The following is a 16,821-nucleotide window of genomic DNA, read 5'->3' as shown; positions in this document are numbered from 1 at the left end:
TATTTAGTCCTTTTTTGTCGCACATACATGTGTCTGATCATCAATCAAATGTTTATGGAAAACAAATATAACCTAAATGAATGCAAAAAGTTTTTTTAATATGATAATAATGTAATAAAAAGTTATCCAAACTAACCGATGTTGCAACCTATTAACTGGTTGTGTCACGCTTGGCATCAACAATTAGAGTCAATTGGCAATAAGTCTTTCACAAATCGGTTTTAATTCAGTCACATCGACAGAACTTTTCAGATAATACCATAGCTTTTCAATCAGATTTAAGTCCAGACTTTGACTAGGTCACTTTAAAACTTTCAAAAAGTTTCAGAACATTTTCTAAGCTAAAGTTTATCCAGATGGTTTTATAGCAAAAATAAATATGGACCTCTGTGTTCTTTTTAGTGTGCAACAGTCCTTGCCCTGGATCTCTCCTATCTCTGCCATTTTGCCCATTTTCTTTTTTCATGTTGAATCATAAATGCTGACCTCAGTTGAGGCAGGTGAGGTCCGCAGGGCTTTAGTTGTTACTCTGGGTTGTTCTGTGGCCTCCTGTGTTCTTTGAGTAATTCTGGTAGGCTAGCCACTCCTGGCAAAGTTCAGCTGTTCCATGTTTTCTTCATTTGAGGAAAATGACTCTCGCAGTGGTTTGCTGGAGCCTAAAAGCCTTAAAAATTACTCTGAAACCCCCTTTTTGACTAATGGATGTCAATTTAGGCCTTGGTGTTGCTGTGAGGCTGAAGCAAAAAATCTGGACAATCAGAGTCATTTTATGATTAAATTATTATATTTATAGTATATTATACTTTTTCACATAAATGTGGGTTAGTTTGGATGGCTGTTTAGTTTCATAAATGAAATCATCACAGCTTTTTGTCTATGATATTAAACTGTGTCACGTTTAAGTGCGACAAACTCAACATGTAATGGGACGAATGACTTTCATGGCACTGTAAATGGACAAAAATTGAGCATAAATTACCCAAGAGGACAGAAAGTAGTGCAAGCCATCAGCAGCACTAAAAGAAATTAGTTCAAAATGCAACCCCTTCACTAAATAACCCGATTGGGATTCTGTGATTTTCAAGCATTATTGGGGCTGAAAAAGCAAAGCCAGCAAAAAAGGAAAAAAAAAATCTCTCACCATAAATAGAGCCTGATGTTGCAAATATAGCCATTAATTGCAGATTTGTTTTGTCAGCGGTGCAACCATTTTTAGCTACTGTCAAAGCACTCTGATTCCTGCTATAAAAAGACAACAACTGAAGGGGGGGATGCAGCTCCAGGTGAAAAAGTGGCCCTTTCCTGAAGTGACAGAGCTGCAAAACAGTCAGACAGACAGAATCAAAGATGGAGAGAGACACTGAGAGAATGGCTTCGCCTGACAGAACCAGTCGTTTTGGATGTGCTCTACTCCACTACGCTCCACAAACAGAAAGAGGGAAGCGGGATGAGACTTCACGACAGAGACAAGCTGACCATGAAAAGCAGAGGCAAAAGCAGAGGGTGGCTGTCAAGATGGAGAGAGAGGAGTGCAGAGTGTGGTAGATTAAAAAAAAAAAAAAAGAGAGAGAAAAGTCTGTGATGGCTCCCTCCACTGACGATCAGCAGAGAGACAGGCAGGGGAGGTGCATCATATCTTAAGACAAAAAGGCACCCTGGGCTTATGAAATATACATAGCTTTCAGCAAGAGCTGCAGACACTGTACTACAGAGCAGAGGAGAGCCCTGAAGACTGACAAGGCTCTACTACCTCTCCTAAACACACTCTGCTAAAAATAAAACACACACACACACACACACCTACACACACACACACACACACACACACACACACACACACAAATTTCTAATTTACTCCTCCTGAAGAGTGGAGGGATGTGATCATATGTTTGTAGGTGTTGGTGAAAATCAAGGTATTTGAATGCTTCTTCCTCCAGTTACAGAGTGGGCAAAACCCACAACCGTAACTACGACACACAAATAAAAAAACCCACAGGTATTTCGGCTGTTGGCCTGTATGTAAATTCACCAACTGGTCATGAGAATTTCTTTTTTCTTTTTTCTATTCTGTCTCAACGGCCTCTTTCAGACCTCCCCACCTGCCCTCTCTTCAAGCCCAGACAGCTGCTTTACAGCAGCACCAGCAGTTAAAAAGCATTTAAAGAGACCTCACTTAACAGTAAACTCACCCTTTGTACAAGGTAATGATCCACTTCTCCCACGCACTGTAATTACTGTGCCACACAGTTATTGGGTTCTTGTGTGACTAAGAGTTACCAGGAAGACAGCGACAGGGTGCACTCCCTCTTTCACTTTATTTAATTTCATAGTTTATCTTCCTCACCTGACAGGTTGGGTGTGCCTCTTCGGCTTACATTGTCATGTGTGAAAAAAAATAAAATAAACAAAAACTCTCAAGCAAATAAATAGTCATGTCTGAGCCTGGGGATTAGCTATGCTCTAAGAAAAACACACAACAAACCTGATTACAAGTTTTCTCCTGCTCTTTCAACCACTTCTTTTTTTTTCTTTTCGTTATGAACAGAAGTGCCAAATGAGTGACTTAAATGCTAAGGGTAGCGAGACAAAAGTGAAACTAACACTAACAGGCACAGGAGGAACTCAAGCCCACAAAATATATCCACAAATCATCATAACAGACGGAGGAGAGCAACACATTTGAGATTTGAAGGCATACACATGGCTGATGCATCGTATGACTTGTAGGGGATCCATACTATTTAGCAGTGGTATAACACATCAGCCATGTATGGAGTTGTTAAAGTGACAAATATTCAGACACCTGTTGAGTACAAAAAAAAAAAAGAGAATCACAACAGATGCTTTCCCAGCAACACAGAGCTAAATGTTAATGTAAGCATGCTAATTATTTGCTAATTAGCAGGTGATTCTGCAAACGGGCGTCTATTAAGAGAATTCATAGAAACTCTGTCAGATTTTTCAGCTTGAACACATTCACACAAGGAATTAACTAAACACTCTGTAGTCCAGTACAAGATTTTTAAAAAGTTTAAATTCCCCTTTCTCGCTCTTGGATTTACCACTACTGCTTTGTGGTGGCTGCTAACGGAAAACACACTTCTGTGTGTCACCTCAACTAAAGGTCATAAAGTCAATAATTGGACTTCAGCGGTGGATAATTTTAGCAAGTTCTAAAATAATTATTTGTTGTCCTGTTCTGTCTGAACTAAAATGTAAGATTAAGATTAAATCTTAGTTTGAAGTTTAATATTAGAAGGACAATAACCCCAATACAACGGATGCAAGTAGAATAGCTAAAGGATTGTTTTTATCTTCTGCACAGAGTAAATAAAGTAACGCCATTATTAATATATCACTGCCCATCCTGATAAATGCCCTCTCAATAGACCAGAAATAGACCAGGGACATTTAAGATGCAGAGAAGAAGTCATGAGGTGAAATGAGAAAGATCTACAGAGGTAGTACTAATTGAGGTTAATTCCACAGTTCAGCATTATCTTCTCTAATCGCTAAGGAGGAAGCTGGTAATGGATGACGCCGCACTACATGGAGGGAGGCTGCCAGCAGGAATTAAAAAGCGGTGTGGAGTAGCGTGTGTTGCCCTTAAAGGATCACAAGACATTACCAGCTGAGTGCCGACCTTGACGGGAATGTGCAAACATTAAGACAGCCTGCAGGTTTCACCAGCAATATGTACGTCGTTCTGTGTTTATTTTTTGTTTTCGTCTTCTTTATTGCTTTTTCAGTCAAGGCACTCACAGCTTCCTTTAACCAACATTTCATCTGTCAGCTGCATGAAACGGCGCCGACACCATCTTCCTCTCACAAACTAGGGTTTCTGAGTCGGTGCCACCTCAGAGGAATGACGGAGCAGAACATAAGCACATCATTCAAAACGGCATGCACCTTGAGAGAATTACTTTTTCTCCTCTGATCCTCCTGACCTGAAGCTTTCAGGTCCACGCCGGTCAATACTTCCACGGCACCTGCAGGTCGGCACCTGCCAGATTCATTAAGGAGGAGGCCAGGATCAAGCACTGCATCAATAAGAAGTGGTGGGGATGACCGTCTATGCGTGCGTCTCTGTTTTTAATAACATGATGTAACATAGTCTTGGGGGTACACTTCCTGTTTGCATGGGGGCCGTGTTATAGCTTCTACTCTCTGTGTGTGTGTGCATGTGTGTGTCACCAGGGAGCAGTGCCATCCATAAACACTGCTGACAGGCCAGACAGGAAATACACTTGAGGATGTCGATAAGTTAGTCAGCAGGAGTGAGGAGAGATCAATACGACCCCGGCATGATGTCATCCCCGAAGATGAGATCACCTAAAGATCTACGTTTAAAGACTTTTGATTCACCGTATTTTCACATGGTGTTCAATATTTTTGTTTTATGGGGAAAGGTAAGAGGAGAAATTGTAAAAAAAAACAAAAAAAAAACTCTTTATGGAAATCTCCTTTAGCATCGTCATAATCAACCAGGAAATACGTGTTCAGAAACTGTTTTTGAGCTAATACCTCACTCTGCAATTGGTGTTTTTGCATACACTGAGCAAGTTGGTTTATTATTGTCAGTTTCCAAAATTGTTTCATGCTTTTGTCTTGCAAATGTCTATCATTTGGTTTTAATGAAAAACATTCTAGTCTTCACTTTGCTGGTATTGCCACTCCTGCATTGCATCACTTGATGTTTGTGAGCGCTAAAGCAGATGTTTATTCATGAGAAAATGCTAGGGATTAGAAGTTCGTCATAACTGTGAACAACAACCAGCAAACAAAGGTTCTCCCTTGGGCTTTCTAAAAAAATAAGGACATGAGACTTATTTTTACCCACAGGGAATGGATGCCTTATATCCCAGTGCTCTTCTTTCATGGTGTTGGCCGCCTGTGTGCGTGCGTGCTCTGGTCGATAGGTGTTTGCGTGCGTTCTTGGCTCTGCTGACATTTCCTCAAACGTGGCTGACATTTCCAGGGGATTTGAAGATTTGATCCCGTCTGTGTTTGAAGAGCTGTGAGCTGCCCTCCTCGCAGCGCCGAGGAGAACAGTGGAGCAGAGCCGGCAGCGTGGCCCTGCCTCCCGGGGCCCTGGTCCCCGCTGCATTTGGAGCAACCCTTCCCCGTTCAGCCGCGGAGCGATCGAGAGAAGACCTGCACTTCCGCACTGCCAGCCTCTTAGAGATGATGGGTTCACTTGCTTGGTCTCTAACTTAGTCTTGTCATTCTCCCCTGAGCCGCGGAGCGTTTCGCTTCTTCTCAACTGAGGCAGAAAAGCCATCACCAAAAGATACGAGCGAAGAAAGCGGAGAGATAGTTGCCAAGAAGGGAAGCAAGAACGTGTGAGGAGGAAGGGGAGTGATCTGCTTCTCGTGCTACAGGCTGGTTAGTGGAGCGAACTGACACATACTGACGTCTCTCTCGCAAAGACACTGAGTTAAAAAAGAGCTTTGCTACTCTTTGTCCCTTTCTCTTTACTTTTTACTCGTTAAGTTGTCCCACTACTCCCCTCCTCCTTTCTCTGTCTACCCCAAGGCTCCTGTGTCTTGTTTTTTTTTTTTTTTTTTCTGCCTGGATGAACCATGCAGCAGTCCTGTCCTAACCTGGAACTCAAATTACACCCCCAACACAAGCACACACATACTCTATGCGCACACGTGCAACAAAGGCAGAGGTCCCTACAATAGCTCAGAGGAGGCCCAGGGGCCAAACACAGGTCACATTTGGGTCAGTCAAGGGCAGACGCACAGGAAGCCCCACAGAAGCAATCTTTCCACCGAGGCTGATCCGGGGTTTGCTGGATGGATACACTTTGACACATGCAAACTCAACAAACCTAAAGCAGTGTACAAGCAAACAACGGTTATTCTATCAGCTGTCTTTAGGCTGATAAAATTTCAATGCTGGCTGAACCTTTTAAAAACGTTTAATATTTATGAAGACAGACAACTTGGCATGCATGCCCAGTTACACGTACCAGAACCGTCAAAGCTAAAAAGTATAGTGAATAATCAAAATTCACTTTATCGCTCAATAAGCCTCTCCTCTGTGGATGACACAGTATGGCCAGATTTCAAGAGAACTCCATAAATGATGGTGGACATGACCTTGGAGCACACCATAATCAGCCTCAGCTCCATGTCTAAAGTAATACCTTAGCGAGCATTATAATTGCTAATAGGTTTCAGAATGACTCAGCAGACCCTTATACACTGTAGGTGGTGTACACAAGCTAAAGTAACCCCCCTCTACCCCCAGCAGTGCGGGATGCTAGAGGTCAGCGCCTCAGCCAAAGCAAATGCTGATGCAACTAACCCCTGGATATTATTCCGGCCTTCGGTTGTCGGGGATGTCGTCGATAAAACAAACATGTGTATCCTGAAGGACTGGGCTCAAAGGATACGAAGTACTAAATCTGAAGTATCATCGTGAACATTTTGTCACTCGTTGGGTTTGTTTTGCCCTGGGAACAGGATGTAAGGACACGAGTGACCCAACAAAGATACAATACTTTATTGACCCCTGAAGGGCTTTTGTGTGTCCTCCTTCAAGGCAGGTTATTGTCACACAGACCAGGAAGAGGGAGACATTAAAACCGCATGGATACGAAACATTACTGTACACGTATACACCTCAGTCTGTAGCAGACAATGCAAGGTTAATACGTTGGATTTATTACTGTTATTGGCAAAACCTCGAGGTAAACCGCCATCTGTCAATGCAAAGAACCAGGAAATGTGTCCATAAGTCAAAATGAATACATTTTACATTGGAAAATGTGCCTAATTTTGCTTGGTCTCAGACTACATGCTAGCTTCAGAAAAATATGTTTTTGCTCACGCATGCACAATGAAGGAACATGCACAAAACACACATCTACACACACACACACACACACACACACACAGCTGGAAACCACCAGAGGCGTGTCTTCCATCCAAGTCCACTAACAGCTTCGACAGAAAGAGGGAGAGTGCGATCGATTGGCCTCTTCCTGCTAAGCCCAGCTGCGAGAGCAGAAACAAGCTGACCGTTTTCCAGCCTGTTTCCCAACTAAACGTAAGAACACGCAGCCATCCACCTAATACAAGCATCTCATAAATCACTCTTGATTCCCTGCTCCTCAGGAATTTGAGAACGCACTTTAGCTGATTCAAATTTACATGCACTTTTGTTTCTTTAGGGAGGAACGCAAGAAAGGTTCCCTATAAGATTAAACTAAGTGGAATCTGTTTAAAAATCAACCTCAGGTAACACAGCAAAACTCTATGGACAAATTTTCAATTTGTTTTGCACCCAAAGTATGACTCCATGTATTTTTCCTCAGTGTTTTTCTTCAATTGTTACTTGTATTCTGTACAAGTGAGGCTAAAACCTTGTGACACTAGAAAGATATTCAGATAATTTGGCAAAAAAAAAAAAAATGTTTTGAAATGATGAATGAATAGAACCAAGGCAGACTGAACTGGGCAGATTTTATTTTCTTAAGTACCAATAATAAATCCTGCCAGGAATTGCTAAACTGCTGCATCTGCCAAAACTGTCAGGAAAGATCAACAAGCAGACAGATTTAAGGCCCATTCATGCTAAATGGTAAGTACACAGACGCACACCAACAAAGGCTGTCCTTGTAAAAAAAAAAAAAAAAAAAAAAAAAAAACAATACCACGGGGGCGCAGTATAGCCAACAAACCGTCAGTGAAAGAAACAAAGAATACGACTTGTACAGTTGTTGAAACGGTCATTTACATCAGGACATTTGTTTTTAAAAAGTGCATATTTCTACCTTGTTGCTGTGTCTCGATGTTGAAATTATTGAATTAACAGCAAAAATTCAAGCAACAAGGTGGATTAGCCAGTGATCATGTAATTGAAAAAAAGACGGAGGGCAGAGCCATCGAAATGAAAACACCTGTCACACACACACAACTAAAGGAAACAAAAATAGTTCTCAGATTAAAAATCCGGAACATGATCCAGATCTTCCAACCTGCTCTTTGACTATTTTAGTCTTTTAACAGTTCATGTTAAAAGAGGGCTTTATTTTATTATCTAGGTTTTAAGTTATTATGACAAACCAACTTCAGGAGATTTACAATAGCCCAAAATGTTGCAAAAAGCTGCAGCATCTTCTAACAGAATTGAATAAGAATGGAACAGATTCGCAAATCTATTGTGAATCCAGTCAGTAAACACAAGAAGCTCTAAACTCAAACTGCAATCTGTAAACATGTAGATCTGACTCAACACTCCTAATAATTTATACCACAGTAGTGGATACTTCAACTTATTTTAAAACGCTGCCCTGCCCTTGAAATGGTTAGCATCACTACAATATCAGTTTTGCAGCAGGAAATATTTTTGCCATTTTAGTTCCCTGCAAACTGCAGACAATACTTGTCTGCAACTCTGAAGCATTAAGAGATGCTAAATATAACCATATCGCAGCGGAGGTTCAATATTTTCCACATTTATAACTAACTGAAATGTTTTGCATGCAAACTTTATTTACTAGGACCTGGAAGGTTGGAATACCTGGTGTCAGCCAAAACCGATGTTGTACTCATATATCTGTTTTCAGGCCTCAGGAAAAGATATACAGTGGGTAATATATACAGCAGAGCACAGCAAAAAAACAAGTCTGGTCTCAAGAGGGGAGGGGGAGAAGAAAGTAAAGGATCCAGGGAGAACAAGACATAGAGAAAAAGAAATTAGGAGGGAGGGAAAGAACACACAGAACTGTTTTCTGCTGGGTGGGTAAAGTGTGTCCAGGGGGCAGATGAGTGAGCACGCACAACACAGAGTCTGTCATTAGTTCCAGCTTTCTGCAGACACAACAATCTCTGTATGTGTGTGTGAAGGGAGAAGGCAGAGTGACGAAGCACGCAGGTGCTTCTCTTGGCACATGTGAGTGCCTTGTGCATATTTCTGGAGTTTAAGACATTGATAGAACCCTTTGTTGTTGGGCTGGTCGTCTCTGATACACAGCTCCTCCAGGACCACAGTCTGTGTCCTCCCTCTGCCTCCTTGCCTAACTGCGTGTGGGTAATTATTTGCGAGGTAAAGAATCCCCGTTCTCCTCTTTCCATCCCCCTTCCCCTCCCTTCACTCCCTTTCTCTGTGTCTTTTGCCACACACGCTGCCTCCTGTCCACCAGCTGCCCCCTTTTTCTTTACAGCCGTTCATCAGAGCTATGATTAGCGACTACAGGAATCTTGTGTTACTACAGCCGACTCCTCACCCCAGCCCTGACCTTTCACCTCCAGATAGCCCCCACCCCCTGCTGCCGCAGCTGTTTTTTTTGTGTGTTTTTTTTACACTGGGATGATGGACTCCATTAGGCTTGACGCCTCCATCTACTCACATGGGATCGCTGAGGAACACACACATAAATACGCATGAACAGACGCATGCATGCAAAGATGCAAGAGATAGAAGCAGAAGCACAAGTCAGAATAACTGGATGCACACACACACACACACGCACACACACACACACTCACACACAAAAACAACAGGCTTTGGACATGCTAATGCATGAGGGCGGCCCCTTTATGAGATTACACAGTCAGTACAGAGGAAGGGTCATGGGGGGCACCTGTGGCTCCAGAGTCCATCAGAAGCCTCTGTGTGAATTAGTGCGCAAAAACTCTGACAGCATAAAAGCGCACTGTAGAAAACTAAAGAACGAGCAGACCTGGAGAAATGCTACACAGCCAATACTTGAACCATTCAGCGGGGCACTGTGCATATGTTCTGTATGCAATAAGACTCCTTTTGTATGAGTGTGTGTCCCTGCATGTGTGTGGGGGCCCTAGGCCGTCTCTGACAGCTCCATGGTAGCCATCTGCTGGCAGTCACACCAGGAGAAAGCAACCACAGCCACACAATGGAGAGCAATGACAGGCCAGGATTTGAGGGTAGTTTTGCATGTGTGTGTGTGTGTGTGTGTGTGTGTGTGTGTGCGCGCGCGCGCGTGCGCATGGCCGTTTGTGTGTGTGTGCGTTTTCTCTTCAAGGATCCAAATGAGCCCCTCTCTATGAGCATGTGCAGAGCGGCGTGGCTGTTGTTGATAGGCTGTCTCTGTTACCAGGCGATAGATTAACAAGCCCAAATGGCCATCTGAGGAGGATAGATAGCATGGACGGCATGGACCAGTACGGGCACGCTTACTTTCCTCCCCTCTTCCTGCACTTGCCTGTCCTGGGTTGACATACTTATCCACATGTGCTGTCTTTAGTTCCCAATTGATCTTTAATTTGAAAGATAAAAACAAAATGTTAGGATTTATGTTGTGCTATGGTTTTTTTTTTTGGTTTTTTTTTTCCTTGTTTTTCTTGTGCACAAACACAGACTTGCACAACACATAAAGCGGATGCTTTGTGTATCTGCTCCTCAGGCATCGGTACAGTTTGCCCGTCAGCTCCTCCCCGTTTGCTCCTCCCCTCTGTGTGCAGGTAGGTTGTCACTGTGGATGCAGACAGATGGTCGGTGCTGGAAGGAAGCTGGCTCGCTGGATACGACACACCAGTCTGAGAGCAAGCATCATCCAGCTGGGCAGAGAGGCCTTCAGTGTTTTCTAGAAAGAGCGTGCCAGGTGGTGGGGAGACGGGCTGCCGGTCTCCTGCGCACAGAATCTTCCCGCTGCTCTTTCATAACCAAACACGGGTAAACTAAACTAGAGGCTGCTTCTGATGAACAAATGGGTTAAGGCTGCAAGTCAGAAGCTGAGGGAGACTAAAAAGCGAGAATGGCTGATTCTAAAACAAATCCCTCACTCTGCTGCTCAAACTGGCCAAGCACATAGCTTGGTATGGCAGCTCTTCAAAGACAGGGGGGATACAGGTCCGTTTGCCCCTACCGCACAAAGGCTGGCATGGCATGCCCGCTGGAGCACAAACAGGGCACACCTATTTACACAGAGCTAGGCTGAATGGCAGACATTGTCTGGTGGAGAATGCAACACTTAAGCTGCTGATTAAGGCAGAACAAAGCCCTGAGGGGGCAAGAGCGATGCACAGAGCAGGAGAGAGCCAGAAACGAGGAGGGAGGAAGAAATGAAGTGAGGCTCTGAAAAAGGGGAACACTCATTTGGTGTTGCTGTGGGAAGGTGAGCTGGAGAGGGGGGACATTTGAAATAAATGAAGAAGAAGAAGAAGAAGAAGAACAAGAAGAAGAAGAAGAAGAAAAAGAAGCAACGAAAAAAAAGAAAAAAAAAAAACAAAGTGAGAGGCCAAGAATTGGCAGAGGTGTGACTGGAGGCAGAGGCAGTCATCGAGAAGTGAGAGGGAAGGAAGGTAGGTGGTGAGGATTAAAAGAAAAAAAAGGTAGGAAGAGGGAGAAGGCAGGGGAAGAGCAGGGAGGCAGGAGATAAAAAGACAACAGAGAGGGAGAGCTAGGCAGGGAGGTGATGAGAGAGAAGACAGGCAGGAGCTGCTGTCGAGCCATCCCCACTGATAAGGATGAAGTGATGCCACACCACAACAGCGAGGAAGGTAACGGGCAGATAGCGCCCTCTAATGGCTGTCATGCACTAACCACATGCCCTCAATTCTGCCCCCTCTGGTCCACGTTTGCAACTACAGACAATTTTTAAACCCGAGATATCCATTTTCAATAAGCTATAATATGATGGAAAAGTTCATTTATTTCAGTAACTCAATTCACCAAGAGAAAAACATACAGACTAAATGCATGGACTGCTGCTTCCAAGCCCATAATTCTGTTTATTATGATGATTTTTCATCATAAAAACGTGACATTTAAGTTTAGAATATTAGAACCAACAAACAAAAGACAATATTTGATACAGGAATGTGGACTTATTGAAAAGTATGACTAACAGCTGCTTATAGGTTGATATTTTCAAGAGGTACTGCATGATAAATATGGCTGTATGCCTGAACCTCAAACAACTAAATGTAAATATAATAGCATAAAGTATGAAGTAAAGTATTTAATTGTTGATTCGGTTCAAACAGTACATTTTCATATAATGTTGATTCAATGCACAGAGAGTGATGTGTTTGTGATTATGTCCTGCACAGAGTGTTATATAGAAGCATCTTACTGTAATGTTGACCAAACGTTACTTTACATGGAAAACCTCAGTCTTCAAAGAATTGTGAAGCAAAGTCCATTCAAAAGTTTGCAGACAGCGCGTCAACAACCAATTGTGCATTTCATTTCGAAACCGATGCCACGGAGCCTAAGAGGGCACAGAATCCACGCTGCTCCGAGTCCAGAGTGAAGTTTCCACAGTCAGTGAAGATTTCTGGTGCCGTGTCATCTGCTGTTTGTGGTCCATCGTGTTTTATAAAGTCCGAAGTCCAGGAACACGTCATGCTTCCTCTTGTTCACAAGCTTTATAGAGACGCTGATTTCATTTTCCAACAGCACTTGGCATCTGCCCACACGGCTGAAAGTACCAGTTTAATGGCCGTGTATCGCTGAGCTTGATTCCCAGAAAACTCTCCTTATCTAAAGCCAATAGAGAATCTATGAAGTATCATCAAGGGGAAGTTGAGAGACACCAGACCAAACAATGCAGGCCAGCTGAAGGCTCTTATTAAGGCCTAATTCATTCCTCCTACTGCACCGTACCGTTCTGTTGACCGTAAAGACATAGATTTTATCATTTCCTCCAGCCCAATTAACTTCACATGCAGCGAAGAGATTTGTGGCCACGACCACACAGCAAACACAAAAGTAAAAACCGATCAAATTAAAAGCAGAAGAAGAATATGTAGTCATAATTTAGCCCCCCACCCAAAAAAAAAAAAAAAAAACATGCTCGGAATATGCAAATAACTAAATAACACATAAAATTCAATTTTTGAATTGAAATATGGATTGTTACACCAACAATCTAGTATAGAAATGTCATTCCTTATATGAAACAAAAAGCAAACAGAATAAAAACCCCGAGTTCTGATAATGTATAATATGAGCAGGCATGTGGAGCACAACATGGAGTCCAATGTGTGTTTTTGTGTGTTGATTTGTATGCGTACAATCAGTGGCATGTTGTTAACATATGGGGGGAAAACAGACTGTGTGTGACAAGGGGTGAGGCGCTCTGCGAACGCGTGTGTATCGTAGCAACAGGACAATTGTGGCATCACAGCAGTGAGCAGCTGGCAGCTCAGGACACAAGGGCCATGATGGATTCAACATGATGTGCATGGGTGTGCATGGGTGTGCATGGGTGTGCATGGGTGTGCGTGTGTGTGCGCGCGCATGTGTGTGAGTGCGTGTTACATGCAACAGCTGTGCAAGGTTTAGATGCGTCTCTGGGCACAAACACGCTCGCATCCATCTCTGGTAAATCCAAAGCTATTTGATTCAGTCAGTTTCAAATCATTCCTTTATATTTTGCTCTAAAAATCTGAAATGTGAAAAAATGGATTAATACCTATTAGGACGACTACTCGTTGACCTCAGTGTAGATCATTATACAATATCAACCGGGCCCAGCGCCAATCATCCTGGAGCCCAGCTGTGCACCATACTGTGGACGTTTTCCGTGCTGGGAGGGGGCTAGCCTCAAAACCTCAGGCCGGTCACAAGGCCCCGGCCTGGGCAGAGCTCTGTCGTCACGGTCTTCAGCGACTGCCAGGTTCTGCTCCACAGAGAAGCATCAGGCTGCAGCTAATAACCACCTCCAAACCACTTTTGGAGAGCAGAGCCAAGCCACAATAAGCGTATCGCACATTTCACTCGCACGTCTGCAATCATTTGGCCTCGTACCATATGTCCCCATGTTCTTTTCCCGTCTCTCATTTCGGATGCCACGCGGCAGGGCGAAGGAGTCGGCGAGGAGGATTCAGCAAATCATGACATCCTCTCAGGGCTAACCGTGAAGCGATTAGAACGTTTACCATGCACTCATCTGCAGCGTTTCGCTGTGCAAACAGTGATGTAAAAAGAGAACGCACGAAAGCTCTGAAAAGCAAACGTTGCATTCTGAACGTGTAATTAAAGTCTAACATCCAGGACATTAAGCAGATGGTTTTGTGTTAGTTTTATAGACGTGGAGGTGCAGACGTAACATGATGACAGAAAAGAGACTTCCGAGGTTGAGACGTTTTGCTTTTGTTAGATTCTGTAGTAGTAACACCCTCCGGCCCCCCTGTCTCTCTTCCCCGTCATTTCCAAAGCTACGTCGCTCCCACTCTTCCTCCGATCGTCATTCTCATTGGTCTTTGTTTAAAAACACATCTTACTTCCAAACACAGTGCTCATAATAAGCGTGTGCAAGTTAAATTAGATAAATTTAAGTCATCTTACCCAAACCATGTTCACATTAACACGTGATGGAGGATATAGCTCAGATGAAACCCACAACTTTCCAATAGCAGAGAAGCAACTTTGTTTAGTCGGAGTAGGCCTCAGTAACAATGGATGTCTGAATAATTATGTCATCTTACTTCACTAAAACGGGACTTAATTTGCATCAAACGTGGCAAGTTAATAATAGACTAAAATAACTGTATATTTGGTCTCTAGAAGGGAAATTCCCAGCGACCAAATCAGAAGCACGAAGGTGCACAAGTTCAAATAAAGGTATTTAAAAATCACTGCAGTAAAAAAAAAAAAGGATCATGAGTTAGAAAAACCGCACGGCAAATAAATTTAAGGACTACTTAAATGAGAACATGTAGCTCCACGCTCGAATAAGATGGATCCATCCAACCTGTAACTATGACATTGTGCAAAACTGTAGCGCCACATTCTTGCCAAAAACCCAAGGAGCATATTAAGCTATCACAAGAGCACTTATATTAATAAGAGTGTGTTTTACTACTCGCTTTGCTGCGTTCACAGGCCTGTGAATAAATCGAAAAGCAGTCGTGATCAGAGCTATGAGCTCTCTCGATTAATGTAATACTATGTTGTGATTGTTTAATACACTCCTCTAGTCTTTGGCAAGGATGTAGCATCATACAAAATTGGCTGTTTGCAAGAATGCAGAATCTGTGTGAGGGTAAGCTGTCGAATGCAACAGTTGTTTTTTTTTTGTTTTGTTTTTTTAGTTTTTCATTGCTGTTATCGTGGCATACACAGGGTTGGAGATGATGTCCAGAAGTGATGCTGGTTTGATTGACTTTCACTACCTCCAGTCCTTACTTTTCTCTGAGATGTTTAAAGTCAGTAATCTATTTTACCATACTTGGTGTTCTGGGTTTTAATTCAAACCACATTCCTTTATGCAAACTAATGCCCAGCACTAGGCTGAACATTTTAAAGAAACAAGAAGTTATTCTTTGTCCACACACAAACAAAACTGTTTTGTTTTTTTGGGTTTTTTTAACTAAAGAAAGCTCTTTCCAGTGTAGCAATTTCAAAAAACAGTGACATAAGGGTTACTTTGACAGATGCTCACTCTGTGCTAGAAACCACGAGTCAATATTAAACTTCAAATGTACCCAATACGTCAGTGGCACTGAGGAAAAGGTAAAACTTTATTGCTGCCTGCAAGCAAAGGACAGGTTTCGTTTTGTTTTTGAGTGTCACGCAGACTATAAAGACTCACATTTTTATAAGACTTGTAAGAGAAAAAAAGAAGAAGATGTCCTTCATACTGTATTGTCCAAACACAACAGGAAACTACAGATAATTCCCGGCTAGTTTTTGGGATTTGTTTGACTGTTCGCATGTTTTTCTAAATGGCGGCAGGGAAGAAGGGAAGTCAGCTCACAAATATATATTTACTACAACCACAGAAGACACAAATGCTGACAGCTGGCTCTCATACACACCGCGAGAGGCAGACCTCAGCCTCACCATGAAATTCCTCACCACACGCAGACTCCTCGAGACTTCATGCATCACTGCACCACTTCCATCTCAATCCCATCACCCCCTCCTTCACTCTCCTTCATCACCCCACACTCTCTCTCTCTCACTCTCTTTCCGTCTCTCTCTCTCTCTCCCGTCCTTCTCAGCTGCAGCCCACCTTATCAAAGCTCTTTCTCGTCCTGATCTGCCAGGGTGGACGCCATGTATGTCATGTAGGCCACATTCAGATCAACCTATTGCAGCCCCTGTGACCACATTAAAGGGATGCTATCTCCTGATCACACCAGTCTGCTCCCTCCCCTGCTTCCTTCCCCCTGCATCCCCCGTGAGTCTGTCCACAGGCCTAACAAGATCGATCACCTCTAACTCCTTGTACTCCTTGCTAAATCAATGGTTCTTTGTCTCATTAAGAAGTGGAAGGAGATGCGTTCTTTGTGTGTCAGCGCGGGAGGGTGCGTTTATTGCATTGGAGGCAAAAAAGGGAAGGAAAAAAGGAGTTTAGTGCTTTAGAGGTGTGCTGCAATATAACGGAGGTTTATTCTGGGAGACTATTAAAATGAGCAGTGGTTTATTGTACTTGCAGGGTGGCGGGGCGGGGGGGAGGGGTGGTGAGAAGGTAGAAAAGGTGGGCTGGTGCTGTCTGCAGAAGAAGTGGTAGAAAAAAAAAAGCAGTGTAAGAGTGGAAGAAATGTGTGTCTGTATGAGCTCAAGACTGTGTGTGCACTGTGTTAAGAGAAGAGAGCCAAACCTCACCACTGACTTGGCCAGGGTCTCTGGAGCCAGAGAAAAAGCCCTGAAAACCACAAACTCTGTCTCTCTCTCTCACACACACACACACACACGCACACACGCACACACACACAAACACACACACACACGCACGTGCGCGCTCGCACACACACAAGCTGAAAGTGTCTCAGTGTGTGAATACGTCATTTCAAAACATGTGCTCCTGGCCAAGAGAGCAGGGGAAGTTACTTGTGAAACAGGGATGTTAAAAACAGAGAGAAACTCCTGCAG

At 43.2% G+C, this 16,821-nt stretch overlaps 1 protein-coding gene across 1 annotated transcript in view; it reads right to left on the bottom strand.

Annotated features, from left to right (window-relative positions):
• LOC103136608 (uncharacterized) overlaps positions 1 to 16,821 on the bottom strand; it is a 160,044-nt gene that overhangs the window by 108,849 nt on the left and 34,374 nt on the right. The gene's annotated exons all lie outside the window — the stretch shown is intronic.

The sequence above is a fragment of the Poecilia formosa genome, unplaced genomic scaffold (genome assembly GCF_000485575.1).
Source record: "Poecilia formosa unplaced genomic scaffold, Poecilia_formosa-5.1.2 Scaffold33, whole genome shotgun sequence".
Lineage (NCBI taxonomy): Eukaryota > Metazoa > Chordata > Actinopteri > Cyprinodontiformes > Poeciliidae > Poecilia > Poecilia formosa.
The sequence above is the reverse complement of the archived record's forward strand: the minus strand, read 5'-3'. Positions and strand labels throughout refer to the sequence as shown.